The 13,387-nt window shown below is 50.4% G+C and overlaps 1 pseudogene; it reads right to left on the minus strand.

Moving 5' to 3' along the window:
- Positions 1-1,236: 1,236 nt before the first annotated feature.
- On the minus strand, positions 1,237-12,520 carry LOC138489449 (zinc finger protein 268-like; annotated as a pseudogene).
- Positions 12,521-13,387: the final 867 nt, after the last annotated feature.

Here is a 13,387-nt window from a genome sequence, read left to right on the forward strand (position 1 = left end):
TACCATCCCTGTCCCCTGGGCCCCACTGGTCCTAACACAATGAACATGATTATGTGTATATGCAAGGCGCTGCACATTCATACAGCAATCACTCTATCATTCACATGAGCATCCATCACCATACACTCACTCATAACGCATCCATACACATGTTTAAATAAAAACAATGAACATAAACGTACCTTCTGCATTGGCCTGTGTGTGGGTGCTGAAACGGCCTGCTCCAGCTGCTCTGTCCGTATGTGCGAGGAGGCGCAGGAGCTCCCCCTCGGACATACAGACATGCAGTGCCCCAGCCAGCATTTCCAATGAGCTATGCAATGCTGGCGAAGCAAAACGCCCCAGCACTTGCATGGCTCAGTGAGCATGTGCGGCTGGGGAACTAAACTGAACTGTCAAAGGGAAACAGTGTTTCCCTTTGACAGTTCAGCCAGCCCAGGAGCACTCTATTAGCTGGATAAAGCAGCTGAGGGAGTGCTCACTGTTTCACTGGGCTGGCTCCTTAGCTCCTCCATAATGGGTGAGGGGCCACTGGGTGGGCGCCTCTTGCCATTATGGATGAGCCGCCAGGCTCGGACAGGCCTATAGGGCAATGCCTGTACCAAAAATGTAAAATGCTAGTTTGGGCCAATCAAAATGGGCCACCATTTTGGCCAATGTGGACCATTTTGATGAGTTACTTAACTATGCAGTTAGTAATGTTGACCATTGTTGCTGAATATATCACAATTTACTTACATTTTAACACAAAGCACCCCTTTGGGTACTATTGAAACAGTGGGCTTCATAACTACTCTGGCGGTAGCTGTGCCGGTAAAACCGGCACGGCTGCCACTGGAGTTGCATCCGGGTCTGGCACCCGCGAATGGGCAATTACTAGGTCATGCCGAGTTAGGCGGACATGATAATTGCCCTTTCGAAGGTGCCGGTAGATCCCCATTCCCATTTGAGCCCCATATGGCTCAAATGGGAATGGGGAGCTCGGATGCACCGGCACCGTTAATAACGGTGCTGGTGCATCCGACGAGCTGAGGTCAGACCTGGCGGGGGCTGTCAAGCACCCACGAGCACAACTCTTACTATGGCGGAACGGTAGCAACGGTGCCGGTAGCTTACCAGCACCGTTGTTACTGGTCCGCCATAGTAGTAATGAGGCCCAGTCTGTGACTAAAGGAATGAATATCCATTTACAACTGTGGGCCACTTTTTCATTGTTGCCTGAGACAGTTTCATGCTTCAGCCCGCCCATGTGGGCCACCCCTGCCCATTTCTTCCAATCTAAAAAAAAAAAAAAAAATAATAAAAAAAAAATATCTTTTTTCATGCTGAGCTCTCAGGGCCCCCCTGGGATGCACCCGCGGACCCCTAGGGGGTCGCGACCCACAGTTTGAATACCACTGATCTAAAGAAATGATTACTCACTTAGTGACAGGCAGCATCTTGCAAAATAATGTATAGGGCTGTTTCCTTCCCTCATATATCCAAAGAGTGTCTATAGTTATTGATTCAACCACTGCATTTTTAAGCTTTTTCAGAATGGTGGTGCCCGTTAATCTGCAGGAGGTGCTTGGGAAAAGTGTTCTGTAGGGTGAGTATCTTAGAACATAATGTACAGTTTCCGGTTAGAATATTCCAGAAATATTCCAGAAAGGATGCATTTGAAACAGCATTGATTCAGCCAATCATAATCAGCCACTATTTGTGAGCTAAAAGAAACTGGAAACAACTGTGGTGATAATTTCACAGATTTAGTCAATAGCCATGGCAAACTCAGACCCATTGAAGAAGCACCACCTCCTCTCTGAAGCTTCAATTGAAAAGGGGATTTCACCACCTGCATGTCCTCGTTTGGCAGATGCGAACACTGGAGTATTTTCAACATTCACTACACTGCAACGGTTCCTTGCATCTGGTGCCTAATAAGATTACTGTTCACAAGCTCTTTTCCACATTATGTGATGTTTCTCACCTGTATGTTTTCTGACGGTTAATAAGATGTCAAACCCTTTCCTGCATTCAGTGCACTCATGAGGTTACTCATCTGTATGTGTTCTCTGGTGGATAGAAAGATGTCCCTTCTGAGAAAACCCTTTCCCGCATTCTGTGCACTCATGGGGTTTCTCACCTGCATGTGTTCTCTGGTGGCTAGTAAGATTTCCCTTCCGAGCAAACCCTTTCCCACATTCAGAACACACATGAGGTTTCTCACCCGTATGTGTTCTCTGGTGGTTAGTAAGAGATGTACTCCAAGCAAACTCTTTCCCACATTCAGTGCACACAAGGTTTCTCACCTGTGTGTTTTCTCTTGTTGCTAGTAAGAGCTGTATTCCAAGCAAACTCTTTCCCACACTCAGTGCACACATAAGGTTTTTCACCTGTGTGTATTCTCTGGTGTTTAGTAAGATGCTCCTTCCAAGCAAACTCTTTCCCACATTCAGTGCACACATGAGGTTTCTCGCCTGTATGTGTTCTCTGGTGGCTAGTAAGATGTCCCTTCTGAGTAAACCCTTTCCCACATTCAGTGCACACATGAGGTGTCTCACCTGTGTGTGTTCTCTGGTGGCTAGTAAGATGTCCCTTCTGAATAAACCCTTTCCCACATTCAGTGCACACATGAGGTGTCTCACCTGTATGTGTTCTCTGGTGGCTAGTAAGATGTCCCTTCTGAGTAAACCCTTTCCCACATTCAGTGCACACATGAGGTGTCTCACCTTTATGTGTTCTCTGGTGGCGAGTAAGATGTCCCTTCTGAGTAAACCCTTTCCCACATTCAGTGCACACATGAGGTGTCTCACCTGTGTGTGTTCTCTGGTGTTTAGTAAGATCTGCATTCCTAGCAAACTCTTTTCCACATTCAGTGCACACATGAGGTTTCTCGCCTGTATGTGTTCTCTGGTGGCTAGTAAGATGTCCCTTCTGAGTAAACCCTTTCCCACATTCAGTGCACACATGAGGTGTCTCACCTGTGTGTGTTCTCTGGTGTTTAGTAAGATCTGCATTCCAAGCAAACTCTTTCCCACATTCAGTGCACACATGAGGTTTCTCACCTGTATGTGTTCTCTGGTGGCTAGTAAGACGTTTCTTCCATGCAAACCCTTTCCCACATTCAGAACACTCATGGGGTTTCTCACCTGTATGTGTTCTCTGGTGGCTAGTAAGAATGTCCTTCCGAGTAAACCCCTTCCAACATTCAGTACACACATGAGGTTTCTCACCTGTATGTGCTCTTTGGTGGCTACTAAGATTTCCCTTCTGAGCAAACCCTTTCCCACATTCAGTACAGACGTACGGTTTCTCACCTGTATGTGTTCTCTGGTGGATAGTCAGATGTTCCTTCTGAGCAAACCATTTCCCACATTCAGTGCACTCATGAGGTTTCTCACCTGTATGTGTTCTCTGGTGGATAGTGAGATGTTCCTTCTGAGCAAACCATTTACCACATTCAGTGCACTCATGAGGTTTCTCACCGGTGTGTGTTCTCTGGTGGCTAGTAAGAGCTTTATTCGAAGTAAACTCTTTCCCACATTCAGTGCAAACATGAGGTTTCACACCTGTATGTGTCCTCTGGTGAAAAATAAGATATCCCTTCCGGGAAAACCTTTTCCCACATGCAGAACACTCATGGGGTTTCTCAGTTGTATGTATTCTCTGGCGACGAATAAGATTTGCCTTATGAGAAAACCCTTTCCCACATTCAGAACACACTTGAGGTTTCTCACCTGTATGTGTTCTCTGATGGCTAGTAAGATCACACTTATGGGCAAACCCTTTCCCACATTCAGTGCGCACGTGAGATTTCTCACCTGTACGTGTTCTCTGGTGGCTAGTAAGATCTACCTTCTCTGCAAACCCTTTCCCACATTCAATGGGCACATGATGTTTCTCACTTGTATGCATTTTGTGAAGGCAGAAAAGTGTATCATGCAAATGGACGCTATTCTCAAATTCAGTGACCTAATAAGGTTTTTCACCCATGTTCTCATGTGGGCAATAAGTATGTTTTTCAGATGGCAACTTTTCCCATATTCTGTGCATGTGTAAGGTTTCTCGTCAGTTGCACTTCTCACTATATCTTTTCCTAAATTCAGAGCACAGATGAGCTTTCTCTTGCGAAGATCATTTCTGGTGACAAATACAATTCTTCCTTTGATTGAAGCTTTTAAAATATTCAGCGTAAGGATATGCTTCTCCCATTCACAAAATGGTTTAAAGAAATGACCTTTTTGTCGTTTTCATGTCAGGATTGACATCCAGAACAAATTTGGATATTGGATGTTAGCATGAAAGAGTTGCATGGACAGAAGCCGCCTGGTAGCAAATAGGCTTCTCAATCCGAGTTGCTGAAAACTCTGAAAAGACAACTGGACCCCACACTTGCATATTCTAATAATGACGCTTTTCACTGCATTAGTCCAGAGAATCTAACAATCACTGCGGTTGCATTTCTGGGGCATCAATCACCTGTTAAAATAAAAGGAGATGCATGTTATTAGTTGCAACATGTTCAAAATCGTAGGCATCCCATGTAACAGGCAGACTGGTTCTCAGTAGTAGTAATGTGCACTAGTTAATCACTCACACAGTAGCTCATAAGACTTTCAATACTAGGGTCCTATCTACTGGGGACACGCACTCTAGGGGGCAGAGTAGTGGCTCGATGATGATAAAATATGATGTGATAGTGGCCGTATGCAGCAGGAATAGTGGGATTATTTTTATTAAGACCATTTTAGCATCCAAGAGTAAGAGGAATGAAACATGCTGGGTGAACAAACATTTAAGTGGGTACTTTAATCATCAGGGCCATGCATATACCTTCTACCATTTTATTTATTCAGAATTGAACAAGACCCCTAAAACATGTTGGAAAAGTTTAAACATGGCTTTTTAATTACTGTTTACAGATAAACTTACTATAAAATGCCCTCATTCAAGCTCTCTGTTCAGGGGTTGAAATTGCGGGTTATTCGTCTTTGATCCACGCACCATGGGGCACTTTAAAAACTTTTTCCAGGGCCACATTTGGTTCCTAGTCGACCCCTCTGCATGAGGAGAGGAATAAGAGAAAAGGAAGTGGGTACAGAGCGGGCCTGGATACACAGGTCAGGAGACAGAAGCAAGGAACATGTGCAGAGAGGCATACATATATCACAGCAGGTTCTTACCTTTTGTAGCCTTTTCTCCTTACTTTTTGCTGAACACGACCAGACAACAATAATGTATTCAAGTCTGGAGAAAGCAAATATTATCATATGATTAATTGTTCTATAAAGAGTGATCTGAAGTAAATACTCCAAGCAGTTACATGACATACACAGAAAATATTTCATTCTATTGACGAAAGAAGCTGCTGACCCACCCTCATAACCCGCCCTCCATCACATACACAGGAGAAAGGCTTACAGAAGGTTTTAGAAGGAAAAGCAGAGACAAGTCAACATTTGAAGAAGAGGTGGGGGGCAGTCCTAGGAACACATCTACCACTCAGGGGCTCACAGTCTCCCCCCTTCTTCTTGGGGTAACTCCAGAACCCAGAGCCAGCGATTTCCATCTAACTAGATGATGTTCGTCAAAATATGCACTAATCAGGTAACCATCACCACTAGATCTCTTCCCACCTCCCTGTCTCCCCCACAAACTGAAGCAGGAACCTACACTGTTTATCCTCTACCCCTCTTTTCCAACAGAACAAATCTGGTAACACCTGCAAAACCACCCCAATGTCACACATCCTAACTGAGCAATTCCCTCTGCACACGAAACCTCACACAATCCAACATATAATGAGACACCGTCTCTGGGCAACCGCACGACTCACACGCCGCCGATGCAGCTCTACCGATCATACATTTACACCCCGCCAACCCCGTATGACCCACCCTAAGGTCATTCAAAATAGTTTCCTCCCTTCGTGCCAACTCTACACCCCCTTCAACTGCCCGAAACCGCACCTCCCTGCACACTACATACAACTGCCACCCCTTCAAACTCATATCCCACCGATCCTGCCACATATCCTTAATCTTGCCACGCACCATCACCTGTACCCCAGCCACGCTCAATGGGACTTCCACATCCACCTCGCCCTTAAGCATGGCCGCATACGCAGCCTGATCCACAAACTCATTACCCAAGAGCCCACAATGACTGAGAAGCCCAGCCAACTACACCACGGTACCCCCGCAACACTCCTCTAATCACTGTCTAATGAGCACAACTATATCCCCCCTATCAAAGTTCTCCTCCTTGATAGACAACAACGCACTCATCAAATCCACAACCACCACCACCTTAGCCAACTGCATCCCCAGAATCTGAAGCACTGCCATATTAACAGCAATCAACTCCGCCGTGCAGACGGACACATTATCCGACAATCTAGCCACCGAAAACTCCATCCGTCTGAAAATAGCACGCCATACCAACCCTGTTCCTCTCGGGGTCCCTGGAACCATCCGTATATACCTGAGCGCCAACTTTTCCCTCCACATACTGCACCGCCAATCTTTTAATCACCCCTCGATTACTACTTTGACTACCACCTTTTCCAAATCCAAACAGATAATTGGATCATGCCACATCCAAACCGGCACCACCACGCTAGCCACATCTTCCACCATACACAACCTCTCCACCCCCAATCATTTCACCAGCCTGTCTGCTTGGAACCCAAAGGTCCCCCTTTCCTCTCCCAACTCCCAGTCTTATAGGCATGCAACCAATTAACCACCAGACACTTCTTCACAGGATGACACACATTGAGGGACTTACATCGCAACCAATACCTAGCACGCATCTCCCCCCGTCTCAAATCCAATGACAACATCCCTGCCAACACTTGCACAGCCTCTTTGGGGGATGACCGAACGGTCCCAGTCACAATCCTCACCGCCCTTGCCTGAACACCATCAAACAGATCCTCTGACTATAACTGCTCTGCAGCTTAACCCCGAACTCCAGCACACTCCTGACCAACCCCACATACAACAACCTCATACTCCTCTGGCCTCCACCCCATCCCTGACCAGATAATGCTTTCAACAAATTAAGACGTCTTTTACACTTCACCACTGTCCTCTCCACTTGAAACTTCCAAGACAGGCGCTCATCCAAGAGCACACCAAGATACCGTAATTTCCGACACCTGAACCAACACAGCCCCATTCAACTTGAGATCCAAACTGACACCACTACGTCACCTGTTAAACAGCATACACACCGTTTTGGAGGAGGACACCATCAACCCCAAGCATGACACCATCTTTCCATTACCTCCAAAGCTTCCTGCAACCTTCTTTGAATCACTCCACCCACCTTACCCCTAACCCAAATCACCCCATCATCTGCATAGAATCCCACCTGACAAGCACACTCCCGAATTTTCTCTGTAAGGCCACCCACTGCTACAAGAAACAAAATAGAGCTGAAAACGCTACCCCAGGACGTCCCATTTCCATCAAAAACTCTCGATACAACACAAAACCAACACGTACCTGAAACACCCTATTCATCAGAAAATCCTTAATCCAAGAAAACATCTTCCCCTTACACCTTTCTCTCACAGCACAAAAAGCAACCCACCCCTCCACACCATATCGTACACCTTCTCCATATCAACAAAAATCACCCCACCATCTCCCGACAGGACAAGGCCTCGTCCACATCTGTCGCCAGCGCCACAACTGCATCCATCACTGATCTACATTTACGGAAGCCATTCTGAAACACAATCAGCCGCTGCTCCGACTCCAAAAAATGCACCAGGCGGCCACACACCATTTTTTCCATCACCTTGCACAAAACAGAAGTCAAAGCAATGGGACGATGGGAGCCACACAAGCCATCCAGCTTCCCCAATTTCAGAATCGGCAGGATGACAGACTTCTTCCACTCACTAGGAAACGTACTGCTACCCCCACACTACAGTAAACAGCTGCAACACCTCCAGCAAACAAACATCGGCAAATGATGCAAATAAATATAACAGACCCCGTCCGCACCCTGATTCGAACCTCGTTGCCTCCTCAGCACAGCCCGCAACTCACTCCAAGTGAAGTACATGTCCATACTGGATGTTCAATTGAACACGGCATTCAGCACACCATAATTAACAGCCATAAACTCTGACATTTTCCGTCTGGACACCAGAGAATAATTTTCTGTCCTGTGCACACATGCAAAATACTTACCCAGTGCCTCCGCTTTACCACCATATAACACCCCATATCATATTACTGAAATCTGAGATCCACCTTTCGCCAGCCTAGACATATGCCGAAACCTTGCCCACACCTTCGACAAGCAAGTATCACTAGAGAGAGAACCACGAAAATTCCTCCAATACACTTGGTTATGACACCAAATCACCCTCTGCACCAGCGCCCTAGCCTTTTTATATGTGACAACATCCACCACTGCTTTAGTATGCATGGCCTTCCGACGCTTCCTCTTCCTATCCTGCACAGCAACTGTACATTTGGACAACCACCACAGGACCTCAGGTTTCCGGTAGAGCTTACCTCGAGCCGGGGCCAGTTCTGCCACAACACTCTGGAAAATGCCTACCAGAGTCAAATCCATCTCATCTACAGTGGGTGGCACCCCCACCCCATCAACCTACTACACCCCTCTCCATACTTCACCCAAACCAAATTACGGAAGTTACAACCCATCGGCCAGGACTTGCTGACTTCACCACCCTGACATCTACCTCTATGGATATAGACCAGTGATCACTCCCCACCCGTCCTCAATTTCCAAACACACTTAGAAACTAAAGAAGCTGAGACCCAGGTCAAATCCAAACAAGATCCCATACCAGTATGAACATCAGTCCTAGTATGCCCCGGCAAGTTCAATAAAATAAGCCTGCACTCATCAGCTAGCACCACAAGACTAGCCCCATTAACCTCTGTCACTGTTTGATTCCAAAACGTATTGTGACAATTAAAATTGTCACAATATTGCCGCTCCGCCCCAGTGCCTGCTGCAATGCCCCCATATCCAGAGATCTACACGGATTATAAAAATTCAAAACAACCAACACATCATCATCCACAAACAACTGCACACCAATCATCTCCAACTCCCCACCAAACTCAAGGACAGAACATTGAATGCCATTCTTCACCAAAATGCAAACCCCTCCCGCACAGCCCGCCACTCTATCCTTCCTAAACAACACATTCCCCGGAAAACAAAAATTAATAACCTCTCTCAACCACATCTCCTGCATACACACGACATCACCGTCACACACCCTCAACAACTCCTTCAACTCCTACCCATTCGCCAACAAATTCATTGCATTCCATTGCCACAACCTCAGACCCCTGAACCATCACGGGTGACGGCACCACCACTTATGAACATCCTTATCTGTGATATTTCCAATCTTTAAATACATCTTTGCAGCCTTCACCACTACTTGCAACTGGTCCGATTTTGACTGACACTCGGCCATCATACTAATAGTTGTGATAATAAAATGCAACAAATCCACCATTCGGATAGTAACACCCCCGCCAATCACCCCTTCCACCCGCAAAGATTGTACCTGCCCCACCTCCACCTGCTTCACCACTGCAGCAGTACTTCCCACCACAACCACCTGCTCCGCCCACACCTTCTGAACTGCTGCAGCATAACTGATGTTATGGGCCACCCTCGTACTCACAACCGTACAGGCCTCTTGCACCTGCGTAACACACCCCTTAAAGGAAGCAAAATGATCCCCACCACAATTACAAGACTTTGTGTACATACAGAGACACAATCCTTAATATCATGGGGACCACCACACTTACCACACCTTCTCTCCTTCCTACAAGATCGTGCCACGTGACCATACTCCTGACACTTATAGCATCGAAGAGGGGCTGGAACATAAGGCTTCACCCTAAAATGCTGAAACCTTAAAAACACGTGCTCCGGCACCTCAGTCCCCCTAAACCAAATGGCCACCATTGTAGAAATGATGCCCCCATCAGGACCTTTCCTACCCAACCCCCACACCTCCAAAACCCCAACTTCGGCAAGGAACTCACAATATGCTTGCCATGCACACAGAGAGGTACCCCCCCCTTACACACTGCACCGCCCTGTTTAGACACGGAAACAGGATGTCTCCCAAGACAACCCATATCGAATGCCTTGTTCCTGGTCACCTCACCCACACCTTTAACCAACAAACGCCCCCACACTGATTACCTGGACAGACTGCACAGTACCAATCCCTTTCTGGACCCACTCTGACATCACAAAAGGGCCAACAACACTAAGATCCTGATTGGGCTTCACCGACTTTCCCCCTGCCAACCCAACTCTGCCTCCATGGGTTCAACCCCAAACTCACACCCACCCACTGCTGTCCACCACCAGAACCCCCACTGCCCTCCACCCGCGGATCCACAGATGATCTACTACAAAGCAGAGCCCCACTGTCATACCCATGCGACCCCCCCCCTTCCTTCTCCCACCATCAACACCTGCTCCCGCCGAACGCTCTGCCAGAGACTGATGACCACCACCTGCACCAGATTTCCCTTTCCCACCATCACCCTTGCCACCTCTCCCCCCTGGAGCCCCAAGGGACCCCTTGTCAGATACACCAACCCCTGCAGACCCATGGGTAGCCTTACCGCCCAATGCATCCCCCCTCCCAGGAAAAGGCCGCCCAATGCATCCCACCCTCCCAGGAGCAGGCAGCCCAATGCATCCCTCCCCCCCTGCAATGCACCCCCCTCCCAGGAGCAGGCCGCCCAACGCACCCCCATCCCAGGAGCAGGCCGCCCAATGCACCCCCATCCCAGGAGCAGGCCGCCCAATGCATCCCACCCTCCCAGGAGCAAGCTGCCCAATGCATCCCACCCTCCCAGGAGCAGGCAGCCCAATCCATCCCACCCTCCCAGGAGCAGGCAGCCCAATCCATCCCACCCTCCCAGGAGCAGGCAGTCCAATCCATCCCACCTTCCCAGGAGCAGGCAGTCCAATCCATCCCACCTTCCCAGGAGCAGGCAGTCCAATCCATCCCACCCTCCCAGGAGCAGGCAGTCCAATCCATCCCACCCTCCCAGGAGCAGGCAGCCCCGTGCATCCCCCCCATTCAATGCATCCCACCCTCCTAGGAGCAGACCACCCAATGCATCCCACCCTCCCAGGAGCAGACCACCTAATGCATCCCACCCTCCCAGGAGCAGGCAGTCCAATGCATCCCACCCTCCCAGGAGCAGGCAGTCCAATGCATCCCTCCCCCCTGCAATGCATCCCCCCTCCCAAGAGCAGGCCGCCCAATGCACCCCCATCCCAGGAGCAGGCCGCCCAATGCACCCCCATCCCAGGAGCAGACCACCCAATGCATCCCACCCTCCCAGGAGCAGGCAGTCCAATCCATCCCACCCTCCCAGGAGCAGGCAGTCCAATCCATCCCACCCTCCCAGGAGCAGGCAGCCCCATGCATCCCCCCATTCAATGCATCCCACCCTCCTAGGAGCAGGCCGCCCAATGCACCCCCATCACAGGAGCAGACCACCTAATGCATCCCACCCTCCCAGGAGCAGGCAGTCCAATGCATCCCACCCTCCCAGGAGCAGGCAGTCCAATGCATCCCACCCTCCCAGGAGCAGGCAGCCCCATGCATCCCCCCCATTCAATGCATCCCACCCTCCCAGGAGCAGGCCGCCCAATGCACCCCCCCCTTCCCAGGAGCAGGCAGCCCAATGCACCCGCCCTCCCCCTCCCAGGAGCAGGCAGCCCAATGCACCCCCCCTCCCCCTCCCAGGAGCAGGCAGCCCAATGCACCCCCCTCCCCCTCCCAGAAGCAGGCAGCCCAATGCACCCTCCTCCCCCTCCCAGGAGCAGGCAGCCCAATGCACCCTCCTCCCCCTCCCAGGAGCAGGCAGCCCAATGCACCCTCCTCCCCCTCCCAGCAGCAGGCAGCCCAATGCATCACCCCCCCCCTCCCAGGTGCAGACCACCCAATGCATGATCCCCCTCCCAGGTGCAGACCACCCAATGCATTCCCCCCTCCTCCCAGGAGCAGGCCACCCAATGCATCCCCCCTCCTCCCAGGAGCAGGCCACCCAATGCATCCCCCCTCCTCCCAGGAGCAGGCCACCCAATGCACACCCCCCTCCTCCCAGGAGCAGGCAGCCCAATGCATCATCCCCCCCCTCCCAGGAGCAGGCAGCCCAATGCATGATCCCCCTCCCAGGTGCAGACCACCCAATGCATCCCCCCCTCCTCCCAGGAGCAGGCCACCCAATGCATCCCCCCCTCCTCCCAGGAGCAGGCCACCCAATGCATCCCCCCCTCCCACGAGCAGGCCATGCGCCATCTTGCACCCCATTCCCAGCCGCACACTCTAGAGCACGCCCCTGCCCACTCATCTCGGCGGGCGCAGGGACACCCACCCCACACTCACCAATTAGCGCGTGACTCTCACCCTCCTCGGCATCGCGCGCACACAGCCCCCGCCAGTGCCAAGACTCGCCAAACGGCCACCCCTCCCGCAGCAGCCCCATGTGCGCCTCACCCTTTCTCCCCCGCGTGAGCCGCCGCTGCCCGAACTCTCCAGTTCCTGCCTGAGGCGCCGGGATGTGGCGGGGCGGCGAGAGTTCCTGCTTCCCTCCCTGAGTATTTGCCTAAGCAGGTAGACTTCCTGGCTCACGGTCACCGGTACGTTATGCTGATAGACCGTATTGCGCATGCGCTGCCAATCGGTGTCTCTGGTTTTGCGCAGCCTCAGTCCAGCGTTGGGAATCTTCTGCTCATAGACCGTTCTGCGCATGCTCATTTGATAGTATCTCTAATTTGACGCAGCCTCAGTTCAGTGTTGAGAATTTCTACTGAAAATAGTCCGTTCTGCGCTGGCTTCGCTAGGCGGTATCTTTGTTCCTGCGCAGCCTCAAAGCAGCGTTGGGATATTCTGCTCATAGACCGTCGTGCGCATGCACGAGTGATCCGTGCATCTGGTTTTGCGCAGCCGCAGTGCTGAGACCCCCTGTTCGCTCGCGGCGCAGACTCAGAGGAGTTTCCTGTATCCAAACTCACCTCTCACCTGGCGGGTGTTGCTCTGATGTCTGTAAGAGCTCTTTGACGAGAAACCCTCCTCGATCGAAGGCGAGAAGTCCTGTTTAACATGTACCGACCTTGTTGGCACTACTCCGTTAAGTAATGCACCTTACCCACTCTATCCAGAACGCCCCGTGGCAGCCCTCATCAAACTTCACTCATCCCCGAGCGGTGACGTCATTTGTGTACACGTGACGTCCCCGCGCGGACGGACATGCGGGGTTCCTACCTTACACAGCAGCCTCGTTCTGACTGAAGCGCCTTACACATCGCATTACCATGCGCATTCGGGTGATCGTTAAACACTGTGGTGTCA

The sequence above is a fragment of the Ambystoma mexicanum genome, chromosome 9, assembly GCF_040938575.1.
Source record: "Ambystoma mexicanum isolate Mex_15411 chromosome 9, UKY_AmexF1_1, whole genome shotgun sequence".
NCBI classification, from domain to species: Eukaryota; Metazoa; Chordata; class Amphibia; order Caudata; family Ambystomatidae; genus Ambystoma; species Ambystoma mexicanum.